The sequence below is a fragment of the Mchenga conophoros genome, linkage group LG4 (assembly GCF_057382185.1).
Source record: "Mchenga conophoros isolate Kocher_MC1m ecotype Shallow Benthic linkage group LG4, M_conophoros_male_GT1.1, whole genome shotgun sequence".
NCBI lineage: Eukaryota > Metazoa > Chordata > Actinopteri > Cichliformes > Cichlidae > Mchenga > Mchenga conophoros.
Genome location: NC_140529.1, coordinates 19,268,826 through 19,282,445, shown reverse-complemented (window position 1 = coordinate 19,282,445; position 13,620 = coordinate 19,268,826). Strand labels below are relative to the sequence as shown.

Sequence of the window (13,620 nt, the reverse complement as noted above, 5' to 3'; positions counted from 1 at the left end):
AATTATGAGCTTTACGAGAAATAATAGCTTATTTCCTTATTTGTTAATCATTTGAAAGAGCGCATTTTGTTAAGTGCATACTCCAGATCAGACGGTGGCGCTAAAGCGACCAAAAGCTGTTTTTCTAACCGTCAATAAAGACAAAACAGAAGGAAGAAGATCAGCTAAAAGAAGAGGAGACACATTGACACATTACTGCTGCTCTGCTCAGCAGCTCGGCTCAGGTGAGACCTGTAAAAAACAGAACTACAAACCAACACTTGTTAGTATTTGCTAGAGATGCTAGCTGTTGTTAGCTTTAGCCTCAGTAGCCGTTATTTTGACACTGCCTGCGCAGAACAAGCTAGTGCTAAACCCAGTGTGTGCATGTGCAAGGTGTTCACCTGGCATACTGAACTGTACTTTTTAACCATGCGAATATTAATGTGCTAAGTGATGCATGTATTTAGTTAACATTTGCTTAATAAGATTGTCCGAAGTCTGGTGATATCAAGTTATTGGTTGTTGCTAGCAGGTGGGGCTTAAGTGGTTAAGAAGATAAAGGAAGATCCATAACTCCTACTGTTCTTATTACAATGAATTACCATTTAATTCCCCCGCTTTTTTGGCTGTATGTGTGTTTATTATTGTCATGTTGGTAGTTGCATTCAGATGGACTTTAAAGGTACAGTAAATAATTTCTTATAAGGTATTTACTGATTATTTTTTACCTGCAGGTAGCTGGTGATTGCCAAGTAATGGAGCGTGTGATGGGAGGAGGAATGCTACCGGTGGTTTTAACCGGTTTGGGAGTCGTATTGTTGTACCGGATACTTGTACGTCTCAGAAAAGGGGCTTCAGTCCAAGGTGCTGTAGTGGTCATAACTGGGGCCAGCTCTGGACTCGGGAAAGGTCAGCCTCCATTCATTCATTTCAGCTTACATGTGCAAACTCTCTAAACCATACTGCTTTAGTGCTAGTAGGCTTTTATTTAGATAATGTGCAATCTCATTCTTCAGTGTTGTTGTGCAGATGCCAACATGTAGTTGTAGTTCTTTATCAGATTTGGACATTGTACTGCCCGTTGGTTGTCTCGGACCAGTCTGCGTGCGATCAATGGGAAATTAGGATTTAAACATATATACGTATACATGAATCATTTTGTCCCATTTCAGACACCAAACACTCTTTGATAAATTCCTGGTCAGAGAGTGGATTCCTGATTTTTGTAGGAAACCACATTACAAATTTGTCACTTCTATTTTGAACATGAATGCTATTTTTTTACTTTACAAACACATGTTTGTGAGCGAATGCATCTCCTCTGTAAGTGTGCCTGATCTTTTGTTTCTGAGAGTTTCTAGCCCCGAAAGATGTCAGCTGACCTTTAAAAACAGGAAAGATTGATACGGAGTGTAGAGTTTTTAACAGGACGTAGACTTCTCAATATTTAATTACTGAAGTCAGAGGTAAAGCCATGTGTTTAGTTTGTGGAGAGCAGAGTGCTCTGTTTATGGATTACAGATTGAATCCCCTTTGTGAGACTAAACAGAGAGAGAAAAGAGCTGGACTGTTGCTAGCAAATCTGCGAAAAGCAACAGGACTTTTCACTAAGCCTCACACATCCAGGGATGGAGCAGGCAAGACCAGCTTTGTGATTTCAAACAAGCCATCCTCTGAGGAGTTTATCAAAGAGTGCTTGGTGGCTGTGGATGACAGTTGTGATGACCCAGCCCTGTTAATGAATTTTTTACATGGGACAACGAAAAGAGTTTAGCAGCCACAGGCTCAGTAAAAGGGACTACCAAGGTTTGTTTGTTTGTAAACAACTTACACCTGTCAAAATCTGACAGGGAAAAATGTGGGACTTTTAAAGCAGATGCAAGATAAAGTGACTGAAATGAAGCCAGAAGTAAAATTGCTTTTTTTTCCCGCTGAATCGTACAGCAGAAGGTGTTGTGCAAGTCAGTGAACCATGCTGTTGGTGTTGTAACTAAAACCGTTAACTTCAGTTTGTTGCACTGTTGATTCACTGGATGCACTTGTAGAAACTCAAGACGGACTAGATTCCTGTAGCTGAGCAAGAAAAAATAATTAAAAATAGCAATAGCACTTATTTTAAAATAAAGTTAAGTCTTTTAAATTTTGCAAAAATATGGACATTTTGTGCACAATTGTTTTGGGGAATGTTTATTATATCATGATAAAAATGTTAGCAGTTTTCTTCTATGCTTATTTCAGTTTTATAAAGTGCTCCTGGTAAGAATTAAAGAGATACTGAGCAGATTTGAGTTCAGCTTAGTGGTGTGGCTCTCTGCACCCACCCCTGTTTTATGCTCACTAATCTACAACGAGAATTCTGCATTGTAGAGTCTGCGCGGGTCTTCCACGCTGCAGGTGCACGGCTTGTGTGGACGTGACGCAGCTCGCCTGCAGCAGGTGGTCCAAGAACTAACAGCGAGTTCAGCAAACACACAGAAACTGGTATGTATATACACACAAAGGAGTAACACAATAAAGTCTGGTCTGTCTGAACTATAGCTTAGCCTCTAAGGATCCATTTGTAAAGAGTCGTTTTGTTTCGCTTTGGTTATCCACCAGATTCACACTCCCTGTACTGTTGTCTTCGACCTGGCTAAAACAGACACGGTGGAGAGAGCTGCAGAAGAGATCCTGAAATGTTACGGACAAGTGGACATCCTCATTAATAATGCTGGAATCAGTTACCTTGGCAATATACTAGAGACTCACATTTCAGTTCAGCGGGATGTTATGGAGACAAATTACTTCGGGCCCGTTGCTCTTACACAAGGTTTGTTTAATCTTGTTGGTTTCAGCGTACGGGATGTTTTCATTTATTTTGGCTTGTGGTTGAAAGAGCCGAGCTAAATGTGAAGTTAATAAGTCATTTATGTAGAGATTTGGGTGAAGATTATCATGAATATGAGTCAGCCCTCTCTCTTTCATTTCTTTCCTCTCTCCACAGCTCTCCTGCCTTCCATGGTTCGCCGGCACAGCGGCCATATTGTAGTGATTAGCAGCGTCCAGGGGAAGATAGCCATTCCTTACCGGTCAGCCTGTAAGTCGTCTTTGATTAATGCAAACAAACACAACATGAGTTTGCCAGCAGGAGGAGGGTAACTAAAGCAAGCCTCTGATTTGTCTCATGCTGGTCAGATGCTGCGTCCAAGCACGCCACCCAGGCCTACTTCGACTGCTTGCGGGCAGAGATGGAGCGCTACGGGATCCCAGTGACTGTGATCAGCCCCGGGTACATCTGAACCAACCTGTCGATCAATGCTGTCACAGGAGATGGATCCAAGTATGGAGGTGAGGCAGTGAGAGGATGGAACAAAAGAGTAACAGTAGCAAAAGCAGCATTTTTAAGAGTCAGCTGGTAACAGGTGATAAATCTCAGAGTTATTAAGGTGGTGTTGGAATGTGTGTGGATCTTTGATGCCAGCTGGGATTTTGTGTTTTCTTACTGATTTTTTTTTTTGACTACATAAGGAAAAGACTACAAGCCAAATGGATTTTTATAACTAAATAATAAAAGTAAGAAGCAACATAACCAGAGTAATTTATAAGTTATTGTAGGGTCTTTCTTACCTTACATTAAAAAGCACCTCGAGGCAACTGCTGTTGTGATTTGGTACTATATAAATAAAAGTAATTTGAATTAATTGAAGTAATCTGTACTCTCTTGTATCAATGATGCAACATGTCTCTTGTCTTTGCAACTACCGCTCAGTGTTGGACAGAACTACAGCTACGGGCTGGGACCCCAGGGACGTGGCGTGGGAAGTCCTAAAGGCTGTTCGTCAGCAAAGTAAAGACGTGGTTTTGGCCGGCCCTCTGCCCACTGCTGCAGTATACCTCCGCACACTCTGGCCTGCACTTTTCTTCAAGCTCATGTCCTCGCGCGCTCGAAAGGAGCAAAAACCTAAGGATAAGTGATGTTCGAGCTGGTGAGGTCTAGGACCTGAAATAAGCAAGACTTTGGAGGAAATGAGGAGATCTGTTTTATAACATCTGGGACAGAGCTGGAGTGGGTTTTTGTACTATTCATTGTTTAATGTCTAATTTACATGTTGATATTGTCTGTCATGTCTGAGAAACTTTTACCCTTCCCACCCAAAAACAACAAAAATTGTTGGCAAAAGCCTGCAGTATCACATTTTGCAGGCTGGTGAGAAGAGATGGTTTAATTTGAACTCCATAATTTGGGACTCCTGATGCAAACAGAACAGCTTAAATAAACCAAACTGTGGTAAAGGAATCATGTCTGATGTTTTGGCAGAATGTCTACCCACAACTGTGTCACTTACTCTCCTTTAAAATATCTACTGTGGTTACAAAGTCAACGTTTGCCAACAATTTCTCATTGAAAAATGGTGCAGCACCCGACCTGTTTCTGGGTCATATTTTCCATGCAGTATGCAGAGCACATCACTGAAAATGAGTCACTTCAGCACACGTACGTGCAGTCGAGTTTTTGTTTCCGGCTAATATTCTTTGTCACTTTAAAGTGTCGTCTGGATTGGAGCATGATTGTACTTTTATTGGGAGCAGCGAGGAATTCAGTGTGGAGTCTGTGCGGATAAACCACTCATCCATCTCTGGAGAAGCTGACAAACCTGTCAGAAACAAGCCCAAGGCCAAAGACCGAACTTTGTACAAGCTTGCATATGAACTGCTGTGTATCCCCCAAACACAGTGAATACAAGAAAACAGGCAGGTTTTTATAACTATCTTTATGCACAGAATAAAACACCTTTTACAAACTGAAAACAGTATTTTTTTTTCCTCCTTTCTTGGATGTCACCTTAAATTAAAACAGAAAAAACACTTGTCTCAGAAATATTAACAATAAATAGTCCAAATAATGATTTACATTATGTTACAAAAGCGCAGTGAATACTGGAATTTCCATTTGTACAAATACATCCTTCAATAGGATTCCTTATTAAGAATCATCTAGTGTGACAAGATCAAGCGTTTCCAAATGTTCACAAACTAACACCACAGGAGCGCTTACATTTGTTAGATCGTCTTACAATCTCGTTTGTGGAATGACAAAGAGGTCTAACAGTTTACACCAAACGGGTTCACACAGCTGCATAGAGATGATGCTGGTTGATCAAATTAAATGTGAAGGCAATGAGTCTGTACTGCATGAAAAATTCAGAGAAACGATGTCTGCTTCTGTAACATGCAAGAGCCACTCTTTAGTCATAGTGTTTTGTTAGCATCCACTAGTCAGAGGAAAGTAATTTGGGGGCATATAATAAAAAACAAAAATTAAAATAAATGGAGTCAACTATGGCTTTAGTGTTTCATTAAATTAACCGCTCGCTCTTATGGAGTGTATTTCTACTGGGAACTCAATAGTAGCCAGGACATTCATAATTCTAGTTTGTCAAACAAAATGAATGTGTGGCTGCAGCCAGCTCATTTGTTTGAACTAATTAGGACGGCAAGAAAGCAACAGAACTAAGGAAAGTAAATGAGCAACATTGTTAGATTTCCTTGTAATCGATGGCGTCGGCAAGAGAGCGCCCACCTGTTGTGTCAGCGTTACTGAAAACGACAGCAAAAGTAAACAAAGACACGCCCTCCTTGCTGTTGATCTGGAAGCTTCAGGTCTGGATAGGTCACCTTTTAAAACAGCGCAAGCCTGAATGTATGTTAACAGACAGGCACGCATCAGAGTGCTGCCGCTCACGCGCATCTTTTTGAGTTGTTCATCTCCCTTCATTAAAACCTTCCTGTGCAATTCACGCTCACATCTACAATACAGGAGGGAAATTCTCCCTATTGCAGCTTGCGAATGAGGAGCTGGGAAAGCGCCGAGTCAAAGGAAACGTTTTAATGTGAACGTTCCTCAAGGCTTTCATTCAGACGCAACAACCATGAAGAACAGTACATTACGCACATTATGCTGTTTGTGGCTATAAGCACTGTCAGCACAGACTCTTTAAAACATTCTGATTCAGTCTCCAAATACCACACGTGTGAAGAGGGCTTAAATATCTAAAAAGGTATTCCTGTTTATGCAACAAAATCCAATATTTGAACTTGCATCTCTGCACACAAAACTAATGAGAAATGAATGCAACAATAAAATAATTCCAATAACATTTTCAGCATCTGTGGAGCTACCCAAGTGGAGTCAACCAACAAGCTGCCATTTTTTATTTGTATTTGTTTGTTTTTTTTGTTTTGTTTTGTTTGTTTGTTTTTTTTTAAATGTGGGTTTGAGAAATGAAGAACCCGATTCCAAACACGTGTGACTACAACACAATCTGTAACACCTGAACTCATAAGAGATGAGGAACAAAAAGAAAAGAAAAAAGGAGGCCAACAGGAAAAATGAACTTCTACACATCACTTTGTTTTGTTCCACTTTTGCTACTGAACTATGCCAAGTATCTCTTTCTCACCGACATTACTTTTAATAAAAATCACAGTCCAGTGGCTGTTTGCCACCAGCTGATGATCTGAACTGCACATTTTGAGCGGTCAGCCTTACAGCCTTTAATACACACGCACACACAGATACATTCATGCACTCACACACCGAGAGCAGGAAGAGACATGAAAGATCAGATATTTTGTTCGGATATGGCATAGTATTTTCCTGTACATGAGGTTGTATCTTTGTAAACTCATTTGTTTTATCTAAAGTGTTTGTATTTAAAGGGAATTGTTCCTTAGAGAACAGTTCAGTGAAACCAACGCAACTCGCTTTTGAACAATGGTCACGGTTGACCACCTATTATTGCACTTTTACAAACAGGCCATGGATGGCTTTGAGGGGGGATGGGGTTGGCCTTTCTCCCCAGTCTTCTTTCTCCAAACAGGGAGAAGACAGAGAGGAAACCTCTCCTCTCCTCACTTACAGTACCTCTTGTCACCAACAACATGATGCTCTAGGTGAGCAAAGTTCTGCCTTGGTCTCTTTTTAGGAATGGCCTGCTTATCGACAGGTGTGAGAACCAGACGTGGTAAAAGTTGGGGTAATTTGCAGCTGCTGGCTGCAAATCGGTTTTGAATTTCTAGCAGTAGTCACTGCTTCCAAGTGTGGGCCCAGAAGTTTGTGTCTCTCTCTCCTGGAACTGTGGAAATGCCTGGAACTGGCTGTAGATTAGAGGTACAGATGACCATGGCTTGGTGGAGTCTTCCTCAGGGAGGTGGAATGGAGGGCTCAGTTACGGCGAGCTCCTGAGCCAGATCATTGAAGCGAGCGATGTAGTCTATGCTGCTCTCACTCATCATACAAGCAAGCTGAGAATCCATCTGCAAGCAACACCAAAGAGCTTTCAGACTGACAACAAGGGCAAATCCAAGAAGGAGAAAAAACCCCCAAAAAACAAGATTTTTCCAGACATCCCTCGAACAGTTTCATACTTTAGGTCAAGAGTGCAGGGGGGGAAAAGTTCATCACATCAATATCTGTCAATGAAATTAAATTATTTACTGAAAAAGCAGATGTGTTAGTCCAAACACAGGAGGCAACAGTCACCGGGCTCTATTCACCTCCCAGGCAGGTTTGGGCCCCATCCCAGGAAACAGGTTTAAGCTAACAAGTCTGCGTTTGTTAACCCTGAGATGAATCACTTAACACAATCTGAACTAAACCTGCTCACTGGCAGGTTATCTTTAACAAACTTAGAGCTTCTCTCTGCCTCATCCCCTCCTGCCACACCTGAACCAGCTAACTGACACTCCCGATTCATTTCTTCATAAAGTCGCTATCAAAGCACGCAAGAGAGCGAGAGAGAGCACTAAAAATGGAAACGTGTTCACAGACTGAGATTCAGATATTAAATGCTGTCAGCATTTCAAAAGGTATGGTGTCTGAATCTCAGGGTGTGACTCAACAAGTTTTTCATTAAAAATCACCTAAAATTTGGTGGATCAGCCCAGAAGCTGATCTATCCAAAAGGTACCATGTGGTCCCTAACACAACCGGCTCTGGGTCAGAGTCCACTTGCACAGCAGGACAGATCCAAAAAGGGATAAGAACCACATTTTCAGAGTGGATATAAATGCAGGTTATTTTTAAAATGGGAAGTGATGTTTTTACATTTACATTTTAGAGACTAATTAATAACATATAACATGTTGGTTGCTGAGATTCAGACTGTGTTGTGTTTGTGGCAAGTGTTGCTTCTCAGTCACAACTTTCTTTCATTTAATCAACAAGCATTTACTTACCTCTGCCACATCAGGAAGGCCACGGGATTGAATCATGAGAATCATGAGAATTGCAGTCCAGGAGGCTAGGACCGAGTAGAGCTGTGCCACTGGAGGGGCCAGTGGGGGTTAGGGTGGTCCGTCTGCCCTTATCAGGAGAGACCATGCTGGCTGCAAGGAAAATAAGAGCAAAAGACTGAGTAAATGGCCTTTCATCATACAGCTGTGTTAGTAATATTGGGGATTTTACAAACAAATCTTTGTAAATGTTGACTGCACGTGCTGCTGTATGCAGCATTTTTAGTGGGAAGTAATGATAAAAATACATCCACTTAATATTCTGTTCTTCTTGGCCTAAAATGTAACTTCTGGCACACTCTTGAGAAAGGAAGCAAAAAAACTCTTACAAAGGAGGCATCCCAGTGTGGAGTCAGACGAGTCGCTGGGGTACCACTGAGGGTCGTGGCTGGGTGAAGGGATCCAGCCTCTGGATGGGCTGAGCGAGGGAGACGAGGCCAGCAGTTTGGAGCCGTCGCTGTTGCCCAGCTTGGCTGGAGAGAGAGCAGCCTCCTCACCTGCAGTGCAGCAGGCAAACAGAAATGAGATATCAGCGATTAAACTCAGCAGGCTCAGATGTTTAGCTGCTTGGATGTCAACGTGCACTCTTTTCCACAACCTGCAGAGGAATTAATGCTGTGGAGCCACAAAGCTGACCTCAGTGGTAATTACAAAACCTTTCTAACCTACTCTCACTTTCCATTTCACTAAACAAACATCATCAAGCTTTATTTAGCAGTTTCTTGTCAATATGGCTCGGGTAAGACGTCTGCACGTGCACGCACCGTAATGTGTGGAGTTGATGGCAAGCTCGATGATGGAGTCGCTGATCTGCGTTTGAGGTTCTCCGGGGGTTAGAGCCTCTTCAGGAGGGCCTGGGAGTGAGATATCAAGGAGCGAGGCAACGCTCGGGGGAGAGAGGAGTGAGTCTCCCCCGCCGGTGACTCCAGGAGACGGAGGTGGTACGCCATTCTATGGAAAGAGCGATTTAACTTAGCACATCACATTTTTTTAAACCATTTATTCAAGCATAGCTGACAATTTTCTTTACCAAATGGTGATCAGCTACGACTGGAAAACAAATGAGGTTACGCAGACTCACTGCCTTTAACTAAGCCAAGTGTTCCCTCACAAAGGTCCACTGTGAGCAAGGAAACGCTCTGATGGCGATACAAACAGCTTTATTTATCCCATCAGGGCAAACTGTTTGGAGCAGCTTGTTTTTAAACCGTAACAGACAAATAAACAGGTGATCATGAATATGACAACTGTATGCAAGAATAATGTCTACAAAGAAAATCTATAAAAATTACTAAATCATTTGTGAAGTCTTGTACGACAGATGCACAGTAAAAAGAAAAACATTATGCAAAACCTGGCCTACACCGCACAGATAAACAGAAAATCATTAGAGTGAGCAATAACTTTCATTAAAGTAAGATAAATCAAAAACTGACCGTTTTAAATGTAACACTCCAAGATGGTAATGGGCAATAGCATTTATTCTAATGCCACAGGCAAGGAGGAGACATCAAATGAAGGAGGGTTCTAGTCCGTGTGTGTGTGTGTGTGTGTGTGTGTGTGTGTGTGTGTGTGTGTGTGTCTCTGACCTCTGGAACATTTTGCTGGTGGAGTTGAGAGTCTGGCTCAGCATCAGCAATGGGAGTGGTGGCGAGAAGAGCGCTGTTATCCACAGTGGAAGAATCCACCTCCCGACAGGGACTGCCTGGGATGATGCCTGCAGACTTAGCTGCCAGGTCAATGGCACCTGAAAGTATTAACAGTTCAGGCAAACGAGAGATTTGTCATATCACTCCTGATAAGCATCAACAGCAACAGCATGTGAAGAGCAGAGCAGGAAGAAAAAAAAAAAAAAAGGATGGTCCAAGGTCTTCTGGAAAAATGTTTTTGCTTCTGTCGTCTGCACAGAAATACTGTCTGTCACTGACCTTCTCAGAGTTCTAGATTTTGACACAGGAATCTTACACAAATACAACTTGGACCTTAAATATGTTTTTAAGCAATTTTATAAAATATGTCTGTGAAGGTTCTCAGTCATCCAGGTCATCGTAGTCAAAGGAGCTTACAAAGAAAAGCATCTGGACTTCTTTAAGTTACTTGAAGACGTTTCACCTCTCATCCGAGAAGCTTCTTCAGTTCTAAGGTCAAATGGTGGGGAGTCCCAGATTTAAACCTAGTGGGAGTATCCCCCCACAGAGGGACAAAAGGACCCCTGATGATCCTCTAATCGCCTGAGCCAAGGTGTGAAACTGGGTGCTTATAAAAGCAAAGTTGTTGACCCCATAAAAACAACAATATGTAATTTTTTTGCAGTATATTTGGTGTAGAGTTTATCAATATTTCAATAAAACAGAAAAATGTAGTAGATAACAGAAGAAGTCCATACTAGAGAGCTGGCTGGCCCCCGCAGAGCTGGATGTTGCTGGGGTTGTTTTAGTTTGGACAGAGCGAGAGGAAGGAGCTAGTCGGGGATGGATCGGCCGGAAAGATCCAGTTCCTGAAGGAAGAAACAGGAAGTGAGAGAGCAGACAATTACCAGAGGGTCTTGCTGAGAAAGAGAAATCGTTTTTAGCTGTGATTTCATTAATGCATACTGTAAAACTACGCCCTAAACATTTCCAGCCTCAGCTGACGACATATTCTATCGTTCTGTCCTGCCATCTGAGGAGTACCTGTGGCAGAGGAGTTGGAGAGGATGGAGAAGGAGCAGACGTGTTGAGGAGTGTCTCCTGTAGTTCTGGGCAGCAGTGTTCGCTGTGAACGAGAAAGAAGTGGCCAAACAAAAACACACTTAGGAAAACCCGCCTTCCACCCAACCAAGCCCAGAACTGATGAATGGATAATGATCTTGCTCTCACCTGAACTACAAGTGGTTTGCGAAGTTGTCTGTTCCGAGGTTTTCTCTGTCTAGAAAGGAAAAGATCTGACTGCATCTGTGAGAAAAAGAAAAGAAAAAAGCACATATTAATGCTCGTTAATACATGAATTATGTCTCTGTACAGTTGGCATAAACAAAAAATGATGCATTATTCTGGCTTACACTGATCGAGTCGAGCTGCTGTCTGAAGGCTAGCTCTGCCTCTTTGTTAGGGGAGAACATTCGGTTGTGCCGTGAGCTGTTGGGTGGCAGCGTGGTGGGTACTGCGAACACGCTGCTTTCTGATTCGCCAACTGCAGTAGAACCCAGCAGAGAGCGGGTAAGGTTGCGCCCACCTGAACAGGATTGAAACAGATGTGGTGCCACATCAGGAAAGGCAGCTATTTGAAGACAACTTCTAAAGAGGAAGCATCGGTGCTGCATAATTACTTCTCGCTGTTTAATAACTACAGCACTGTAAGTACAGAAAAGACTTTATCACAAAAGCCAGCAGGAGAGAGACATAAATACCTCCAGCACTTGGCAGCTGTAACTTGGGCATGCGCAAAGACGCCTGCGGCCGCCCACAGCTGGGGCTACGGGCGCCTGCAACAGGACCCTTCGCCGGAGGTGTGAGGACCTGGTTTTGCTCCTCCTGATAGGTCTTGAGGGGTGATGTGGCTGTGGAGCACAGCTCTGGAGCCTGAAGGAAAAGACACATGATATGCTCCTATCTCGAAATAGCACTTTCATTGAAAAAGACAAAAAAAAACCAAACAAAAAAAAAAACCTGTGGTGTTCATAGTACATAACCAGTAACATGTTTTTCATCAGCTGGCTTTGTACGGAATATAAACTCTTCACACTGCTGCATCTTAAAAATGTTTAATTTTAAGCCTTAATGCCACTGATAATTACACATTTTTCATCTTTTCAACTTGTAATTTAAACAACACACCAGGCCACAATCTTGGAAGACAGAAAAGGGAAAACTTACCAGAGGTTTGGGGTTGACTTCAGTGGAAACCAGCTTGAGTAAGCAGCGCAAAACTCGATTTGTCCTGTCGGGCTTTGGCTGCACTGAGGCTTGTCCCTCTTCTGAGTTGCTGGGTGGAGCTGTGACCGGCTGCCACTCGTACTCCAGCTGCAGCTTGCCTGGCTTCCCAAACATCAGGTACAGCTCGGCCAGGGTGACGTTCTCTGCGTCACGGGCGCTCCAGCCTTCCTCTCTGATCTGCTCAACGACCCGTTCTTTGGTCGCTGGTGGGGAAGCTTGCGACACGGCTTCGTCTGAGCCAGTCACTGGAGGTTTGACTGAAGGAGGCTGATTTGCCTCCGAGGAAGACGCGCTGGTGCTCTGCTCCTCTTTGTACTGCTCAGCGGAGCCATCGGCACCACTACATGACCTGTCCGTGCTTCTGGTCATGGCTAAACCACCACTGACCTCAACGCCAGTGCAGGCCTTTCCTGGATCAGAAGATCCCATCCCATCTCCCTCTTCTCTGACAGTCAGCTGAGAGGAAACTGGGACACAAGGGGACTGAAGTCTCTTCTCCTCTACCTTTGCAGAACTGTCTGCTGATGGATCAGGGTTGGGGGTTTCAGTTCGACGAGCATCACCCGTTATAGTCAGTGAAGCACCAGCAACAGCAGCGCTTCCCCGCCCAGATTTGCTGCCAGTTCGAGGTTGTGGAGCTGCATGGATGCCCAGGATCTGGGCAGCTGGCAACTCCTTGGCATTAGGTCGGCTCTTGCCACTCTCGATCCAATGGACAGTGCAGGACGCTTTGGAGTGAACCACACGTGCCACCCCAGGCAGTGTAGTCAATGTGCAGCTCTCAGCTGGAAAAAGAAAAAGTTCTTCCTTCTGAGTTATGCTGGGAGAGGCTGTGCTGGTCTGGTTGCCTTCTAGAGCCTCTCTCTCCATGAGACTCTTAAGCTGAGTTTTCAAAGTTAAGGACCAGTTTATATTCGACACAAGCTGGTACAGTGGGGCAAAAAAGTATTTAGTCAGCCACCGATTGTGCAAGTTCCCCCACTTAAAATGATGACAGAGGTCAGTAATTTGCACCAGAGGTACACTTCAACTGTGAGAGACAGAATGTGGAAAAAAAAAAAATCCATGAATTCACATGGTAGGATTTGTAAAGAATTTATTTGTAAATCAGGGTGGAAAATAAGTATTTGGTCACCTCAAACAAGGAAAATCTCTGGCTCTCACAGACCTGTAACGTCTTCTGTAAGACGCTTTTCTGTCCCCCCACTCGTTACCTGTATGAATGGCACCTGTTTGAACTCATCTGTATAAAAGACACCTGTCCACAGCCTCAAACAGTCAGACTCCAAACTCCGCTATGGCCAAGACCAAAGAGCTTTCGAAGGACACCAGGAAAAGTATTGTAGACCTGCACCAGACTGGGAAGAGTGAATCTACAATAGGCAAGCAGCTTGGTGTGAAAAAATCAACTGTGGGAGCAATCATCAGAAAATGGAAGACATACAAGACC

The 13,620-nt window shown here is 43.3% G+C and overlaps 2 pseudogenes; one reads left to right on the top strand and one right to left on the bottom strand.

The window, feature by feature from the left end:
- The first annotated feature begins 509 nt into the window (after window positions 1-509).
- On the top strand, window positions 510-4,770 carry LOC146575910 (peroxisomal reductase activating PPAR-gamma-like; annotated as a pseudogene).
- LOC146575909 (protein cramped-like) overlaps window positions 4,719-13,620 on the bottom strand; it is a 33,512-nt pseudogene continuing 24,610 nt past the window's right edge.